This window comes from Pseudorca crassidens, chromosome 2, assembly GCF_039906515.1.
Source record: "Pseudorca crassidens isolate mPseCra1 chromosome 2, mPseCra1.hap1, whole genome shotgun sequence".
Classification (NCBI taxonomy): Eukaryota; Metazoa; Chordata; class Mammalia; order Artiodactyla; family Delphinidae; genus Pseudorca; species Pseudorca crassidens.
Window position 1 is genome coordinate 130,573,376 of NC_090297.1, and position 13,121 is coordinate 130,586,496.

The 13,121-nt window shown below is 46.9% G+C and overlaps 1 protein-coding gene and 1 long non-coding RNA gene across 3 annotated transcripts in view; one reads left to right on the forward strand and one right to left on the reverse strand.

The window, feature by feature from the left end:
• Positions 1-7,042, forward strand: part of LOC137219726 (uncharacterized) — a 295,061-nt gene extending 288,019 nt beyond the window's left edge. The window contains exon 5 of the long non-coding RNA XR_010941222.1: positions 6,869-7,042. This is a non-coding gene — a long non-coding RNA (uncharacterized lncRNA). The remainder of the gene's footprint in view (positions 1-6,868) is intronic.
• The window catches only part of TNR (tenascin R), a 415,801-nt gene that overhangs the window by 155,115 nt on the left and 247,565 nt on the right, over positions 1-13,121 (reverse strand). The gene's annotated exons all lie outside the window — the stretch shown is intronic.

Genomic DNA, 13,121 nt, shown 5'->3' on the forward strand with positions numbered 1-13,121 from the left:
AAGGGATAAAACTTTTCTTGCTGAACAGAATGAACCAGAGTTAATGTTATCCGTGTTTATTTTCAGTTCTGCACGCGCAACAGGAGACCCTTAATGACCATCCAACTTGTGTCTTATTAAATTTAAAAAGATAAAATGAATTGCATGAACCATAAGCTTATATGCTACCATAGGCTAATGAGGAAAACACTGATTAAAGTTTACTCAGCGAAGAACAGTAACACTCTGTACCCCGAGCATATCAAAATAAATGTACACCGAGAGGATACACTAGAAGGGAAGTATCTAGCCCGGTGCTTTATATGAATGAATTAACCAGCTAGGAACAATGCAATAAACGAAGAAGTTAAGATCCTTCTGTTCTCTTCATGATTGATTATAGGAGCCAAATCCACTGAAACTTCTCTAGGATTCTGTAAAATGGGAAGCTAGCATCAACAGCTGAAATTCAACCCTGCCACTTTCCCTGGGCCATGTTGGTGCCCTAACACAAGCTCTCACCGGATGGAGACCTCATCTAATGGTCTCCCATGGGGAAGCCTACAGTTCTGTTTTGAAGATCAAAATCTGTCTTGTTTCAACTGGGAGGAAAGGTTGATCAGTCATTCCAAAGTGAATTAGAGGTTGCCTGCAACTCAACTCACTGGGGGCTCATTTCGAGTGAGCTCCCCAAGCATTTATTCAACACTTTGAGTAAGTAAAGAGCTATGCCAGGCACCAGTGGTAAACATGAATGAACAGGCTACCTCCCCTGCCTTATGGTCTACTGGGGGAGGCAGACAAGTCGAGAGATGATTAAAACATTGGGTGTGGTAACTGCCCTGAGAGAATTGCAGCGTGAGCCTAGGGGAGGGGACACCTGGTCACACTGCTTGGAGAGGGACGTTAGAGGGAGAGGGCTCTTTAAGAGGAGGTGGAACCTGGGCTGAGTCTTGGGATGAGTTCAATGTGTAGGCCGAGCACTACACATTGGGCAGGTACAGGGAATAAACCCCAGTAAAAGGAGGCTTATCTGTAAAAGAATGAAGGCCCATTCATGCACCTTCAAGTACTTCAGTGTGGTTAGAACACAGTGGGAAGAAGGGAGAATGGATAAGGTGGATGGAGGGTAAACACAGCTCAGATGGAGGAAGGCCTGGATGCTAGGAGTCTGGATTTGATCCTGAAGGGAATAGTGAGCCACTGGAGGATTTCCTGACATACAGCAAAGGAGGCTGCTATTGGATTTGATCCTCTGTACTCAAGTTAGATATGAGTTGTCAGAATGTTGGCGTTTGAAGGAGACACAACCAAACCCCAGAGGCGGCTGGAAACCAGGAGATTGGGCCTCCATTTCAGGCACTGTCACTGAACTCCTCTGAAGCTGGAGGCTTTTGGTGGCCAGCCTCCAGGCCTGCAATTACCCTGCCTGGTCTACGCGGGGCTGCCCTTGCCGGGTCACTTGTCCACATGCCCCCACGGACTGTGAGCTCCTTAAGGGCAAGGACCTTGTTTGTTGTGTTCAACATGGTGTCCCTGGTGCCTAGCATGAAGCGAGGCACATAGAAGATGCTCAGCAAGTACTTGTTCAATGTCCAAATGAGTGAATGAACGCACAGATGGATGGATGAAAGGTCACAAACTCTCTGAGCCTTTATTTACTGTATATACTTATCAGTAAAAAGAAAACCATCTCGAGGGAATTCCCTGGTGGCCTGGAGGTTAAGACTCCCCGCTTTCACTGCAGAGGGCCTGGGTTCAATCCTGGTTGGGGAACTAAGATCCCTCAAGCTGTGTGGCCCGGCCAAAAAAAAAAAAAAAGAAAGAAAGAAAACCATCTCTGTGCTCCTTTCTAATTATGAAACTCTTCCTTCTAACCATCTCTAATCTCTGAATGCATTGCTTTCCCTCTCTCCCACATCATTCTACCTTCTTCTTCCTAGACGCCCACTCCTGCCAGTTTCCCTTCTAGGATTCCTGCCTCGAGGTGCGTGTTGTGTTCTTATGTTCCGTGCTCAGGTGTGGTGCTCCAGTTCTTCACTTGACCTTGACTTCTCTATTTGATCCATCCCCTCCCCTCTCCTCTTCACTCTCTCCCTTTGCAGCTCACATTCCCCTTGCCCACGTCTTGCTTCCTGGCTCTCCAAGTTTTCTGTCTCTCTCTCTGACTCTTCCCCCATTTCTCTCCATGGAGTCCTCCTTCCCTTCCCCAATTGTTCTTGTCCTCATAAAATTTCTACTAACCTAATTTCCTGTTTGGTTTTTGCTTCTGGCACTTGGTTCTAACTGACCTCCAGACTCTTTTCTCCATTTATTCTGAATAGAACAAATTGGTGATGATAATGGCACAGATGCTATTTCAGCAAAGAAAGGAATAAAGAAGGAGAGGATGTCTTTGAAGGGACTGGCAGGTCGGCTGTGGAAGGAAGGAGGGACACCACTGAGTTCATCACGGAGAATACCCTGTCCTTTGATGGAGCTTCAGAGAGTTTGCGAGCATATGATGAGCATCTGGAACTGTTCCTTCCAGAAAATAATATATCAAAAGGCAGAAAAATACTTATGTTTCCCTCAGTGATCCCAGCAAAGATGTCTGCTCTCCTAAAGGACCTCAAGGCACTCATAAAACTAGGAAAACTGAGTTAAGTGTTTTTTATTAAACCATTAAGAGATTTTATTCATCCAAGATAAATGTCTTCACTGAAGGATACAGAGTTTGATAGTATAGAAAATACACAGAAGAAAACTTGTCTGAATAAATTAGACTGATGCATTTGGCATTTAGGGCTCCGAGTGACTGATTCCGTTCTTCAGCCCCAACCTGCCAACCAAAGAAATATTCTCTAATGCTGGACTCACTGAGTCCAAGGAGGGGATGGGAAGCAGGCATGAGAGATCTTGACAGCACTGGAAGTTTCCCAAACCGTAAATGGCTTTGCGGACTAAGGCAGAGGTAGCAAGGAATCCATTTTCTTTCCTCCATAGCCAAGGACTCCCAGATCCCTGTGGTCTCATCCACTTCGCCAGCCTCAGGGAGGCTGAGTGACAGACCAAGGAGACCAGAACATTGGCAATGAGGAAGGGCAGGCAGAAATGCAAAACTCACATCCAATTTCAGGGCACTCAGATCTCTGGTCTGCCATGAAATACACGAGGGTGTAGACTCAGAGAAGACATATTTAAAGATACTTATACCCAGCTTTCCTGTCACACCTGCCAGGTCCTTTGTAATCCTAGAACAGATCCTTCTGGGGACATCACAACTCTTCCCTTAGCTCTTTTCCCACTTTTCCAAAATGGAAAAAGTACTGGCTCTGAGAATCTTCTGTGCCAAGGGATTTAGTATAATAATGTTTATTTATAAAGAATAAAACTGAGCCAGGGGCTTCCCTGGTGGCGCAGTGGTTGAGAGTCCGCCTGCCGATGCAGGGGACACGGGTTCGTGCCCCGGTCCGGGAAGATCCCACATGCCGCGGAGCCTGCGCGTCCGGAGCCTGTGCTCCGCAGCGGGAGAGGCCACAGCAGTGAGAGGCCCGCGTACCGCAAAAAAAAAAAAAAAAATACTGAGCCAGGCACTGTGAGCTTGCAATGACTCAGACTTAATAATATTAATGGCTAACGTTTATTGGGTATTTACCATGTGCCGGACACCATGACAAGCATTTACGTACAACTTCTTATTTTGTCCTCACAATGGCTCTAGAAGGACCATGCTGTCATTCCCATCCTTCTGATGAGTTATCCAGGTTTCATAAGGCGACTTAACCTACCCAAGGTCACTCTAAGGCACACCCATTTGAAGATCTTCCCAGCATCCTTTTCCTTGTGGAAGTGACTAGCTTCCTCCTGGGAACTGCTCTTTCTCTTGCCCTCCATCCTACCCATGTGGCTACTGAGGGAGCTGCCATGGTTTCCTGTGACTCTCCCCCCTGCCGATCATTCCCTCCCCAAGGCATTTTCAAATCTGGGAAGAGCAAGCACGATCAGTCTGAAGTTCTAATGTGTGATGGTATCCACACTTCCTGGCACAGGACCTGGGGGAGCAAGCAGAGAGTCGCTGCTAGGAGAGAGTTGGGAATGACGCAAGTGCTCCCAGAGCACACTGACAGCCTTTAAGTCCTTGACACCAATTGCTCCCGCGGCCCAATTCCTGTTCTTGGGTTCCACCGGCCACCCCAGGGTGCTTAAAATAGAGACTCTCCTTTGCTTTAGCTACTTCATATTGGTCTCAGGAAAGCAGTGCAGTGTAGTGGACACGTGCGTGGGCTTTGGAGTCGGACAGCCTAAGCCTAACCCCAAATCCATTAATTTCTGGTTGTGTGATCTCGAGAAAGTTGCTCACTGCCTCGTGCCTCAACTTCATCTGAAAAATGGGGATAATAATAGTACCTACTGCTGAAGGTTTTCTGATGATTATAATGCAGATAAAGTACTTAGCACTGAGCCTGGTACGGGGTGATCTTCAAAAAAGAAACATAGTGATCTTTATTTTAAATACAAATTTTAATTGTGACTTTAGTTATTACCATTATTTCTCCTGATCATTGTAGAATCACAGGTTCTAGTTAAGGTTTTCTGATGGCACTTGGGATTTCGAGCTGACCAGCCAAATTTCCAGAAATTTCCAGAAATGCTCCTTGTGGAAAGGGTGGAGTTGGGCGTGTGGACGGCTGTGAATAGTCCCATGAGGGCCTTGTGTGAGGGCATTTAGCTGGTGCTTTTCTGCAGCCCTGGGAGTGGTTCCCAAAAGAAGAGCTAATAATACCTTCAGGAGACTTCTGTGCACAGACCACCATTCTGTGCAAACTGTGAGGTGGGGGTGAGGAAAGCAGAGAGTCAGATTGATTTTTAAAAGGCTGAACTTCCAGGCTGTTGTGAGAAGCAGCCAGCAAATGAGAGATCTATAAACTCTGGGAACATGCAGTGCATCTCTGTGAGTGGTGCTGGGAGATGGGTTAGGCATTGAGGAGTACTTTGCAGAACAAAGAAGTATTCATATGACATCAGAATTTGAAAATTCCCAGAAGAGTTTTTTATGGGCAAAGTTGGGTGGGGAGAGAAGGGTGGAGAATGAAATTAAATTTCTTAAATGGATCACCGCTGAGGATTAAATGCTGGTTGGAAGAAAGTGCTAGAAGCCAGATGTGATTTGGGAATGCAGTGAGGGGCAGTGGAGGGCAAGAGATTCAATACAATCCTGTCCGGTTTTTCTGCTGGACTGGGAAATTGGTTTAAGGGGAACTGGGCAGGGTATCCTCAGAGACCCTGGAAAGTTGGGCAGATTTGTTACTGGGTCCAGCTTCAAATGCTTCCCAGGCAACTCTCTGCAAGAGAGTCACTTGGGTGAGAGCACTGATTATTGATCCCCAGCTGCCACCAAAGCTTTAGCACGGTCCAGTGCACATGCCACTCAAGGAAATGCGAGAAGATGAAACTCCCAGAATTCTCCTGCTATCACAAAAAGCTGGCAGATTACACGAGGGATGGGAAATGAGAAGGAAATGTTATTTGCTGGCCCCAGAAGAGTGGACGGGGCAAGGTTTGTGGGGTGGGTGGGGAGGGAAGGGTGCCTGCTCTCTAAGGAAAGGCCAAAAAGGATGGAAATCTGGGGGTAAAGGAATAGGAACCTGAGCACAAAAGAATGTTGAGAGTTGATGGGATTTGAACCTGCAAGTGAATTTAAAGTCTACCAGGAATCGTAAGATAAAAGTCACCCAATGTAGTACTGAACGTATTACAGCCCTAGAACTTCAACTCCCTGAGGACCTTATTCATTTATTTGTTGGCATCTTCACACACATTTTATTTTTTAACTTATTTTTTCATCGACTATATTCCCTGTGCTGTACATTACGTCCTGGTAACTTATTTATTGTATAACTGGAAGTTTGTACCTCTTAATCCCCTTCACCTATTTCACTCAATCCCCTATCCCCCTTCCCCTCTGGCAAACACCTGTTTGTCAGGAATGAGACTTTACATATGTGAATTTTCTATGCAATTATATTATTCCTTTGAGTACTGATACTTTTTTTAAAATGTTATTCACACACATTTTAGATTCCTGTCAACACTATGAGGGTGATAGGATTATCCTGAATATATGGACAAGTGGAGCCATCCCAGAAGAGTTGAATGACCCAGGGTTACCCAGGATAAGCCAGAAACAGCCCAGACTCTCCTGAATTCCAACCCAAAGTCCTTCCCTTCCACCTTCCTCACAAAGGCCAGGTCCACTTCTGAGTAATTCATGTGGTTCCCAGGGACTCTGCCATCCCACACAAAGGATGTCTATTGCACCCCACAGGTGGAGGTCAGATGGGGTCATAGCTGCCATCCTTGCTGGGGAAAAGCTGGGGATTTCTGTTCTCCTTCAGAGTTTGTGCAGAATGTGCTTGTCCCAGCTTCATGTAAATCATGGTTGCTGAGCCAAGCTGAAGTGTTGGCATTTGTTTAGGAGGGGCTAAGGTGGGAGTAGAGATGGTGCCTTCCTGGGGAGACCATGTAACCTCATTCCCTGCCCTGTAGTTGCATCATCCTGGGAGACCCGAATGCATGGAAGCTCAGGGTTACTCGTTAATTATTCGATGTTGTGAACATTCTTAAAGGACCGCTGATCATGGGCTAAGTGGCCGCTGTGCTTGACTATGTTTAGTTTTTAATAACACTTACCATTCAGAGTCTGATCATTTTATTTGTCTAAGAACTTTACATCTATCATCACTTGTATTTTTCAGAAAGTTGAAATCATACATATATTCGTATATATATATATTTCTAACTTCAACCAAAAAAACTATACATTTTCAATCCTCAATATGAGTTTCTTATAAACATAATACATTCAAATATTAATTTATTTCCTATTCTTTTCATGATATCATTCTAGAATTTCATCTCCTGACTCTGCACCTACTTACCAGTGAGGGAGACTGAACGATGATGATTTACTCCTTTTCACAAATGAGAAAGCAGAACCCCAGGTGGTAAAGTAATTGCTTCAGGATCATACAGGTGAGTGGACCTACCCAGACCTCTTGAGTTTAAATAATACACTTTCTACCATGGCATAAACATAGATGTAATTCTGTCTAAATGTCCAGGTCCAGATTTTAAACCATAAACCTTTTGAAAGTTGGTTCCATGAATTATTTAAAAGTTGCATAAAGGAAGGTCACCCATTGTGGGCCAAGGGACATTGTTGGCAATCAGATGAGGGGCCCGAATTCAGGCCTCCCAGTAACCATCTTCAGAACCAAGTTGGTTTTCTTGCTCAATGAACAGGTTTCATCAAATTGGGGGTGGGGTGTAGGGAGAGCATTATTTGAGGGGTTTTTCTCTGTGGAGAGAGCCCAAGTTTCTTTTATCTGTTGCTTTTGAATATTGCATGTGTTGCTGTCATTTACCAAGCGTCATTTGATGATCAGATCGCACGTATTCCTTGTTTAGATAGTTCCGCAGATGGATCGGCAGTTGCTCCCATACAGCTGTGCCAGCCTGGCGTGCAGGTGTGTTTTCTGATAGGCGACTTGCTTATAAAATGATTTCTTCTGGGAACAAAAACAAGAAATTGCCTAAGGCCTTAGACAAAACTGTCCATGAGCTGGGGCACTGATTTGCTTCTAACAGCGGTTTTCTGAGGAGGACCGTTGGGTCAAGAGGATGAGATACACGTGCTGAAACACTGAGGGTGGTCACAGAATTTCCATCCCCAAAGGCAGGCGTGTGCCAAGGCCTGAGCTGCTTTCTGGGGCTTAAGACGGTCTGGGGGGTGAGTGCTTTAGTCCGACTGCTCCCATGAAGATTTATGGATCAAATAACATGACTGATTGGAATTTCTTAAAAAAAAAAAAATCCCATGTGGGTGTGGGGATGTTTGGGGAGTGAGGGTTACGGATGGAACAAGAGAGGTGGAGAGTTGGTGCTTTTTATAGCTGAGTGATTGGTACATAGGGCCCTTTATTTTGACAACTCTCTGTTTTTATGAATTTAAAAAATTTTCTATAATAAAAAGTTAAAAAACAAAATCTATTCCTACCTATGGACCCTCAGAAGTCCAGTTCATATTATGAGGCTTTTATAAATTCCAGGGAGCGGATGCCTGTTGGAGTGCTGGGATGGACACAGGCAGTGTTAGGAGTGGGAGATGGATGGACAGTCACTCGCAGAGCAAGGGGGACAGGAGCATAAGAGAGAGGCTGAGACGGGGAGGAAAAGGGCAAGGGAGGGGGAGAGAGAGAGGGGAAGAATGGACGTGGCATACTTCCCGGGTGACATGTTATTCTCCACTGCTCCCCTTCCCCCATCTGAAAGCAAGAGCCTCATTCTCATCACAGTAGCTGGCCCCCGCTTCCCCAGACACTTGCCAATCTCTCCAAGGAAGGGAGCTGGGAGTTCCACAGAGCCTATAAATATGACCAGAAAAGGGGCTGGTAGAAATCAAATATCTACTAAAGCCACATTCTGTCAGAGACCAACCCTAATCTCTAAGGTGTAACCCCAGGAAGGGAGAAAGGAGAAAGGGAACAGAGAGGGGACAGAGTAAACACAAAACCAAGGGCGTGTTAGAAGCGTTCCTCTTCCGGGGGAGAGGCTTATCTGGCCCGGCCATCGACCTGCTTATGCAACAGGCAGGTGCCAGGAAGACGTGAGCCTGTGTGACTCAGGCGTCAGAAGGAGCCTGGCCCCTCTCTGGCTGATACCCCACTGGGAGCAGCTGGCCCCACTCTCACCCACCAGGCAAAGGCCATGGCTGGCTTTCACAAGCTTAATGGAAGAAGTGATGGCTACCTTTCCAGCCAGGGCAGCCCCCGCTGGACCCTTCCAAAACCACCTGAACTAAGCATGTGAATGACCCTTTTCCCCTTGTCAGCTCCCAGTTGGGTTCCAGGGTTAGCCTCCCTCCTTCCTTACTGGAGAAGACATGCTTGGGGTTCAGGCCCTGGTGCCAAACCATGGGGACTGGGGCGGCCAGTGCCTGGCAGGAGGTGAGAGCATTTGCTGTCCTCCAGGGGTTCCATATGGCTGCATGGCCACAAATAGCTGCACCAGCTTGAAGGAGACGCCCACTCCTCTGAAACCTGCTCTACACACTTGAGTCAGATACACACTGTTCCCCCCTCCATCCTGACAGGATGAGATTCAGCCCAGCCCAGGGGACATACAGCCTCTCTTCTAGGAGGCTTGCCTACTAATCTCAGTATTTCTTGGTCACCAGCAGATCTCCCTGCCTCTCCCTCCCTCCTTCCTCTGGGTCTGGGCCTCCTCCTCCTAATTCCTTCTCCTCCACCCACCACCCGCCTCCCTCCGCCCCTCCCTCCAGCCCGCCCTCTCCTCCCTCCACACAGCTGGGCTCTCCAGGGATACAGCTGTTTGGACTGCAGTTCTATGGGCACAGGTGGCACTGGCAGATGCAAGTTCTTTCCATTCATGTGGGCAAACAGTAAACTTTATATTAAAATATTTATCGCCAGGGTCTCTGCCTGAATGTTAGTTGGGGTGGGAGCTGATTCCTTGTCCCCGGTGACCCCAACAGTGTGACTAGAACTGCAGCATCAAGGTAGTCAGGAAAGGGCAGCCTCAGTGGAAAAGCATGGGTTTTGCATTTGCTTTGGGGGAGGAGAGACGGTGGAGCTTTCTGGCCAGACAGACAGCCTGTGGGCCTGGGGAGGACGGTTTTGATAGGCGTCACTGCCGCTGAGCACCGGCTGACTGGCTGGGATGCCTGGGCAGACCTGCAGAACAAGAAGGTATCTGATACTGGACTCCTGGAACCTGTTTATCACCTTTGTATTTATCTGTCTGGCCGTGTACTGAATGCTAAAAAGTCCTGGGAACCTTTAAACACCCGCTGGTGATCCATTTGCTCTCTGTTGTTAAGGATCACATGCCGTGGATCTGCTCCACCTTTGCCATTGAAACCAATGTATCCTAATGGGTCTGGAAAAAATGCCTCAGTGATATCAGACAGAGGGAAACCTAGCTTCTTTCTAAAGGACAGATTATTGCAGGTCCGGGCACACTGTTCCCAGTGTCTAAGCATTTCAGCAAGTTCTTGCCTGTAATGTATCTAAATGGCTCCTCCTTCGGAGGAGTTGAAAGCTGGTGGGACATGGTGCTCCAGGTGCAGTCTCTTCCTGGCTTTGACACTCTTAGGCCACGTTCACTCCTGCAGGCATGGCTACATGCATCCTGCCTTCCTGTCTCACCCTTGCACATGTTCATTTATTCAATGTGTGTTTGTGGATTGCCTGCTCGGTGACACACACTGGACCAGGCCGGGGGAAGATAAGTCGTGCAGAGAGAGACAGATACCTCACATACTGTGCTAATTAGTCAGGTTAAAGAGCTATCAGATCCCACAGGAGGAAGTGACAACATCGCCTAGAACAGATGACATTCTAAGTGATATTTGAGTAGAAATAAAATTTCATAAGATGAAATACTTATCCAGCACTTACTGAATACAAAGTACTCTTTGGAACACTTTCCAGACATTAATGTAATTTTTGTGCATGGCCACTCTATTTGGTTAGTACTATTATTATCCCCATTTTATAAAGGGAAGAACTGAGGCACAGGATAAATGACTTGGCTAAGAATCACACTGGTAAGTGGGAGCTTGGATTTGAGGGCAGGCAGGCTGGCTTTTAACCATTTTACCGTGTACCTCTGGATTAACGCAAGATATTTGGGGAACCCGTGAATGACTAAGTATAGCTGGAGCCTATCAATTATGTGTAAGAGGAGTGGTTGTCAAGCGGGAGATGGAGTTGGGCCAGACTGTAAAGGGCCTCACATGTTGAGATCTCATCCTATAGAAAATGGGGAGCCAATGGAAACTATTTTCTATCAAATAACCCTAGTCCCTCCAGACTCAGCATAGTTCTTACTTGTCAACTCTCAGTGGCTCTTGGCTGAATCCTTTGCACACTTTCCACACTCCTCCCTGGGGAGGCCCTCTATGATGCATGGCTCTAGACAGTCCTGATCACCCGAGGGTCTACTCTTTTTGATGCACCCAAGAATGGCACTTATCCCTGTAGCATTCAGCTTGAGCTGCCAGAACCAAATATCACAGACTGGGTGGCTTTAATGACAGAAGTTTACTTTCTCCCAGTTCTGGAGACTGAAAGTTCAACATCAAGGTGCCAGCCTGGTTGCTTTCGGAGAGACCTCTCCCTTTGGGTTGTAGATGGCCACCTTCTCGATGTGTGCTCACATGACTCCCTCTTGGTGTGAGCAGGGGAGGGAGAGTGGTACACACAAGCTCTTTATTGTCTCCTCTCATAAGGGCACTAATCTTCCCATGAGGACCCCACCCTCATGACCTCATCTAACCCATATAATCTCCCAAAGGCCCCATCTCCTAATGCCATCACATTGGGGGTTGGGGCTTCAACATATGAATTTTGGGGGGCCACATTGAGTGCATAACATCCATGGAGGACCCAGACCCATTACCTGCCTCATCCAGTTGAGGAAAAGCACTAAGTTGCTGAAGCAAAGGCTAGCAAACTCCTGAATGGCCTGCAATTTCCCTGCTTATCAACTGCCCTCCCCCTTCTTCTTCCTCTTCTGCTCCCCCTCCCTCCCTCTCCTTCTCCTCCCCCTCCTTCTCTCTCTCTCTCTCTCTCCCCCCCTCCCTCCCTCTCTCACACACATATAAAGACGTTTGATTTTCAGTTAAGCAATCATACAAGCAAATGTCCTCTCATCATTCTCTATGCAGGTCAAGGTAATCTCGTCAGTTAGTTCTTCTGAACCTCCTTTCTGTTTAACCCCCTCAGCACCCACAGATGTTACTAAAGGTTTGTTGTCTGCCTCCCTGGCTGGACTATGAGCTCCTCAAGTGCAAGGATCCTATCATATTCATATTTTTAGTGGTAGTGCCTGCACAGCACCTGGCTCATCCTAAGTGCTGTTTGGATATTTATTGAGTGAATGAGTGAAGGTATGCTTAGGCCACAAAGATGTGAAAGATGATCCCTGCTATCCAGGAGCTTAGACTCCTTGGAAGCGGAATTGGGAACACAATACTTCTGAGTCACTGAGGAGGATGCTCCCCAACACTGATTCAGGACCAAGCACTGGGGACCCCAGCCTGCTACCATCCCCATGACACATTCCATGACCACTATACGCTGGCTAACTGCACTCATATATAGCGACCGTGTGATCATCACGACAGCACAGGTGCCATTATGCCTACTGTGACTCAGGACAGACGTCGAGCATTTTACATAGGTCGTCATGTTAATCCTCACCCACCCAAATTGTGTCTTTTTAAAACTCATTCAGGAAGAAGAGCAGAATTAAGAAATCTTGCTAAAGTCCCTGAATATTACTTTGTGTCACTTCCCCAGATCCTGTCACTGTGCCACAGAGAGACACTGGATTATACTTCGGTAGGGAGTATGCTGGCTGATTGATTCCTGTGGCTGGTGTCAAACATCCTACCCTCCTGAAGGCATTTTGGAATTGATTTTAGGAAGTCTTCATTGTTTTTCTACATAGAGAAGCTTACCTTCTTGTACATCTTCCTCTTCCTAAGATAGAAAGGCTCATCATTCTTATTTTGTGAGTATCTGACTCTCATGGATTCTTGTGTCTCTGTGCTATTTGTTTTGTTTTTGGCCGTGCCACACGGCATGTGGGATCTTAGTTCCCCGACCAGGGATGGAACCCGCGCCCCCTGCAGTGGAAGCGCCGAATCTTAACCACGGGACTGGCAGGGAAGTCCCTCTCCGTGCTATTTTAATACTCCGGGCTATATGTCACTGAGTCTGCTGGAGCCAGATCCATCTCACTTATTTAAAGACCTTTCGCCAGGTATTCCCTCACTTCTCCTTGTTTTCCAACCCTGCCAATCTGTGAGGATGTACTACATATGTCTCTCTAATAACCTGGGTGGGAGCTCGGCACACACATGGCTCCTTATTCTGTGAAATAAGTAAAAATTAAAGTGCTGGCTGGCACACGCTCTTCTTGGTGACTCGGGGCTGCCGTATGCAGGAGCTTCCCTGGCACTGTTTACCGACGTCTTTCATTTTCTGTCTTGCTGGGATCTGGGAATACTTTAAACACTCAGCTCGAGGTAGCACTTAGCATTTATTAACTGCCAGTTCTGTGCCAGGCACCCG